Raw genomic sequence first — 6,000 nt, forward strand, 5'->3', positions numbered from 1 at the left:
AAGGAGAGCTGTCAACCAGCACAGACCAGACATTGATGTAAGGCAAGGAGACCAATAAGTGCAGAGAAAGTACTACTTTCTAAAAATGGGATTTCTAAAATAGTAAACTTCACCAGTAATCAGGATTTCTCACTACCATTCCAACCATACGAAACATAACAATGCCACTCCTATCAGATCAGAAATTACCACTTAAAAGCATATAAGGGAATTTCTAATGCTGTCCTAAGAGAAAAGCAGGCTTCACAGTAGTGAAATATGACTTTTGGGGATTTTCACTACTAGGACATGTAAAGCTTACAAGTACATGTCCTGCCTTTTACTTGCATAGCACCGTGCCCTGTAGGCTATCAAGGGTCTACCTTAGGGGCTATGTATATATAATAAATGGGGAGTTTAAGTCTTGGCAAGTAGTTTCAATCCCTTCCGTACTAAAGACAGCCAGGGGCAGTCCTAAGCCACTATGCTCATGTGCTGATGATAGCCCCTGACTTTTCTTGCACATAAGCCAGGAAATCCCTCTGGAGTAGGCACCGAAGGGATTCCCAGCTTCAAAAAGTAGCATATGGAGGTGGGGAACAAGTTCCCCACCTTCCCAATGCTGTTTTGGTTTTCCTTGAAGTGACAACCAGTGCGTGCGGACCGCTGATATAATTTCGGTGAAAATGAAAATGAAATGAGGCTATCAGCTCATATCACTTTCCCTGCCTCGGTGCATAAGGGGATATCTCAGCACCTGAGCACCAAGGCAGGCAGGAGAGGTATCATTGGAAAGAGGAGAATCTTTCCTTTCCAATGGCACCCCTGCCATATAGATTCTTGTTTAGAGATCACCAAAGGTGGGCGATCCCCAAGAATGTGTGATCCCCAAGCATGGACCCACCCACTAGGCACCAGGGAAGGGGAAACAGCCCCTTGGGCAAGGGCTTTTGCTCCCCCCAATAATTTTGGTCATAGTCAGTCTTTCTGCTCCAATCCGTGGGCAAATAGGGGGGGAAGCAAGCCACTAGAGTGCCAGAGATTTTTTCTTTGGTTAGTATAGGGATCGTGGTGGGCCACGATGGCCCTATCAATGCCCCACCCAAAAAATAAATGAGCACAGTCTTGCCCACTTGCATGCCAGGGATTTTGTTTTTATCATTAGTGTAGGGGCGGGCTAGTCATAATGGCCTTGTCAATGCCCCCACCCCAAAAAAGTGGGCACAGTCTTTCTGCCCCTCCTCTTTGGGGGCAGATGAGGGCAATTGCCCTCAATCTGCCCTCCAGGGAGCAAAAAGCCCACTAGAACACCAGGGACTTTAATATTTAATTAGTGTAGGGGTGGGGGAAGGCCATGGTGGCCCTGTTAATGTCTCCATCCCACAAAAATGGGCACAGTCTTTCTGGCCTCCCTGATTGGTAGATGGGGGCAATAGCACCCGATCTACCCCCCGGGGAGCAGAAAGACAACTAGCACACTGGGGATTCTTTTATTATTAGTGTGACTGGGCTGGCCATGATGGGCCTGTTAATGCCTTCACCCCCAAAACTTGGGCACAGTCTTTCTGCACCTCCTTGAGGCCTGTTATGGGCAATAGCCTCTGATCTGTCCCCAGGGGCAGAAAGCCTACTAGGCAAAAGTATATTTTTTTTATTACCATAGGGGTAAGGGCTGCCCATTATGAGTATGGCAATACCACACCCTAAAAAAAAATGGGCACAGTGTTTCTGTCCCCCTTGGGGGACAGACGGGGCAATAGCTGCTGATCTGCCCCCCTGGAGGGGGCAAAAAGCCTAATGGGCACCAAGGACTGTTAGGGGTGGGGCCTGCCCAGAATGGGCATGGCAATGCGCCCCACAACCCAAAATGGACACCATCTTTCCTCACAACCTGCTGACTAAAGCATCTCATCCCAAGGCAAGGAAAAGGAGATTGGACTCTTTTGGGTGTTTATTTCAAACATGGGCCAGCAGAGCTTGGCTAACTTCCAAAATTTTCCCACTTGCAATGCTGAGTGGCTGCACTTTTTTGAACTTGTATAGACTGCTACCTGGGAAAACCTACCAGACCCAGTCACTTCTGAAAAGTAGACATCTGAGGAAGTCCAGGGTGGAATGCTTCAAATGCACCACACACCATTGTCTTACCCACAATGCCCAGCAAAACTCCAACTTTGCCTGATGTCACGTAATGTTTCTAAATTTCTGTTATGGAAACTTCTGGAATCTGCAGAAATCCACAAAACTTCTCCCACTCAGCAGTGCACCGATAAAAACTCTGCACCACTTGTGTGGCTGGGCATAGTGAGGAAAACACCTTTTCCTTACTGTTTGAGGTTTGAAAGGGATTCTGGGTAGGAAATGTGGGGAGAGCCATGCAAGTCAGTCCACCCAGGATACCCCAAGATGTCTAATTTTGAAAATTGTACAGCTTGGCCAGGATTCCATGAGTGCCAGATGAGCTAGAGCCGAATATCCACAGCTAAGCACATCGCAAAAAGTCAGTTTTCAGGGAAAAAATGTGATGTGTCGACGTTGCATTTTGCAGCATTTCCTGTTGCTGACACTAGGCCTACCCACACAAGTGTGGCACCATTTTTATTGGGGCACTTTTTGTGCTTGTATAGACTGTTACCTGGGAAAACCTACCAGACCCAGTCACTTCTGAAAAGTAGACATCTGAGGAAGTCCAGGGTGGGATGCTTCAAATGCACCACACACCATTTTCTTACCCACAATGCCCAGCAAAACTCCAACTTTGCCTGAGGTCACATAATGTTTCTGAATTTCTGTTATGGAAACTTCTGGAATCTGCAGGAATCCACAAAACTACTCCCACTCAGCAGTGCACCGATAAAAACTCTGCACCACTTGTGTGGCTGGGCCTAGTGAGGAAAACACCTTTTCCTTACTGTTTGAGGTTTGAAAGGGATTCTGGGTAGGAAATGTGGGGAGAGCCATGCAAGTCAGTCCACCCAGGATACCCCAAGATGTCTAATTTTGAAAATTGTACAGCTTGGCCAGGATACCATGAGTGCCAGATGAGCTAGAGCCGAATATCCACAGCTAAGCACATCGCAAAAAGTCAGTTTTCAGGGAAAAAATGTGATGTGTCGACGTTGCATTTTGCAGCATTTCCTGTTGCTGACACTAGGCCTACCCACATAAGTGTGGTACCATTTTTATTGGGGCACTTGGAGAATGTTGGTTGGAAGGACGTCTGTGGCTCCCCTCAGATTCTAGAATGTTGCATCACAGAAACATGATCAAAATGTGCTGTTTGGACAAATATTTAGGCTTGCAAAGGCTCCTGGGTGACAGAACCTGGTAAGAGACCCAAACATCAACCCATCCTAGATTTCCCTTTGTGTCTAGTTCTGAAAAATCTACAGCTTTTTTAGGTTTCCCTGAGTGCTATCTGAGCTAGTGCCCAAAATCCACAGCTAGACACTTTGCAAAAAAAAAAAAGTCAGTTTTCAGTGGAAAAATGTGATGTGCCCACGCTGCATTTTGGGGCGTTTCCTAATGCAGGCACTAGGCCTACCCACACAAGTGAGGTACCTGTTTTATTGTATGACTTTGGGGAATTCTGGGCAGAAGGAAGTTTGTGGTTCTGCTGAGATTACAGAACTTTACATCACAGAAATGTGAGGAAAATATGTTCTTTTAGACAAATGTTAAGGTTTGCAGAGGATTCTGGGTGACAGAACCTGGTGAGAGCCCCAGAAGTCACCCCATTCTGAATTTATCTTGGTGTCCAGTTTTTTAAAATGCACAGGGTTGCTAGGTTTTCATGGGTGCTCCCTGAGCTAGTGCCCAAAATCCACAGCAAGGGAATTTGCAAAAACGAGTCAGTTTTCAGTGGAAAAATGTGATGTGTTCAAGTTGTGTTTTGGGGCATTTCCTGTTGTGGGCACTAGGCATACCTACACAAGTGAGGTACTATTTTTATCAGGAGACTTTAGGGAATACAGCATAGCAGAAAAAGTGTCATAACTAATTGCCTTTGTCTGCATGTGCGCCTTCTCAATGTAAGACAGTGTATAAGAAAAGAATCATTTTGAGAAATGCCCTGTAATTCACATGCTAATATAGGTGCCCCCAAATTCAGAAATGTTCAAATAACCACTGCTTTTAAACTCCATCTTGTGCCCATTTTGGAAATAGATAGGTTTCCTTGATACCTATTTTTTACTCTTGCTATTTTACCAAATGAATTGCTGTATGCCCGGTACACAATGAAAAACCATTGTAAGGTGCTGCTCAATTATTGGTTACTGGAACTTATGGTTTTAGGTAAACTTTCAAGCCCTATATATCTCCACAACCAGAAGGGTTCAGTGGACGCAACGTATTTTGCTTTTGAAAATCTGCCACAGTTAGGAACAGTTACAGATGAAAATGTAGACACAAATGGCTGTTTTTTCAAATCAGTTTCAACATTTTTTTATTTCAACTTTTACTTTCTATGAAAAAAAACCTTGAAGAAGCTACACAAATGACCCCTTTCTATACTCACAATTACGTTGACTTTTCAGAACTATATAGCTTTCTGGGTTCCACCATTGGCTTCATACCCTTTTCTACCACTAAGTGGAAGGAGGTTTAAAGTTAAAAAAATAGGAAAAATTGACTATATCCCAGTAAAATGCCAAAACTGTGTTAAAAATGTGGTTTTCTGCCTGTTCCTGAAAGCTGGGACGATGTTGATTTTAGCACTGCAAACCCTTCATTGATGCCAATCGCAGGGAAAAAGCCAGATGCTTACCTCTGCAGCACTTTTTTCAAATGTTTTCCTCAAAAAACACTTTTTAGCTGTATTTTGGCTAATGTCTCAGTCCCCTCCAGAAGAATCCACATACTTGGGTACTTTTAGAATCCCTAGGATGTTAGAAAAAAAGAACACAAATTTGGCGTGGATAGCTTCTGTGGAAAAAAGTTATGGGGCTTAAGCGCAAACTACCCCAAATAGCCCAAACATTGCTTAGTGCAGGAGGGGGAAAAGGCTTAGCAACAAAGGGGTTAAGTGCCAAGTCGAAGTGGCAGTGAAACTACACACAGAGGCCTTGTAGAGGCAAGCCGGAGACATGGTTAAGTGGCTGCTTATGTGGGTGACATAATCAGGGCGGCAGGCCCACTAGTAGCATTGTATTTACAGGCCCGGGGCACATATAGTGCAGTTTACTTGGAACTTATAGGTGAATGAAATATGCCAATTTGGTAGCAGCCAATGTTGCCATGTTTAGGGGAGAGAGTACAAACACTTTAACACTGGTTAGCAGTGGTAAAGTACGCAAAGTCCTAAAACCAGCAAAAACAAGATCAGAAAAATGGAGAGAAGCAGACAAAAAGTTGGGAGAAGACCACCCTAAGGCTGTAAGGTCCAACATAATGTTAAGAATGAGGCAGATTATTTACATCAATCACATACTTATTAATAATAAAAACTATACAGTATAGCTGCTAAGAAATTAAATCTAAAGAATCTACCTTTACAATGCCCTAAACAACTTCTATCTAAAATTATCTAACTTTGCCTAAACTGGTCTGCTCTATAATTTACACATATAGCTAATTCCATCAAGAAAAATATATACTACAGTCATCTAAAATATAAATAAACTATTCTCAGAGCTCAGTGTACAATACTATGCTAACCATTTAGTATTACATATATTCACATTCAAAAATCTTTCCTCCTACCTGTAATCCACACCTCTAAATAATGCTTCTTGACAGTAACTCAAACTTGTCATTATTTGCCTCCATTGTCTGTTAACTCTTTCAGTGCGGAGGACGGCCCCAAGCCATCCTAGCACATGAAGCAAGAAATCTCTCTGGTGCGGGCATCAGAAGGATTTCCTCAATTTTAAGATAGCATCAGGAATTGGGGGAGAGGTTCCTCAACTCCCATGACTATTTTATTGTATTCTCTGACATGATGATCATTTCAGAGAGGTGAAAGTGAAATGAGCCAATTGCCTCATTTCCCTTTCACTGCTTTGGGTGCTTGGGGCATAT

This window comes from Pleurodeles waltl, chromosome 8 (genome assembly GCF_031143425.1).
Source record: "Pleurodeles waltl isolate 20211129_DDA chromosome 8, aPleWal1.hap1.20221129, whole genome shotgun sequence".
In the NCBI taxonomy this organism is placed as follows: domain Eukaryota; kingdom Metazoa; phylum Chordata; class Amphibia; order Caudata; family Salamandridae; genus Pleurodeles; species Pleurodeles waltl.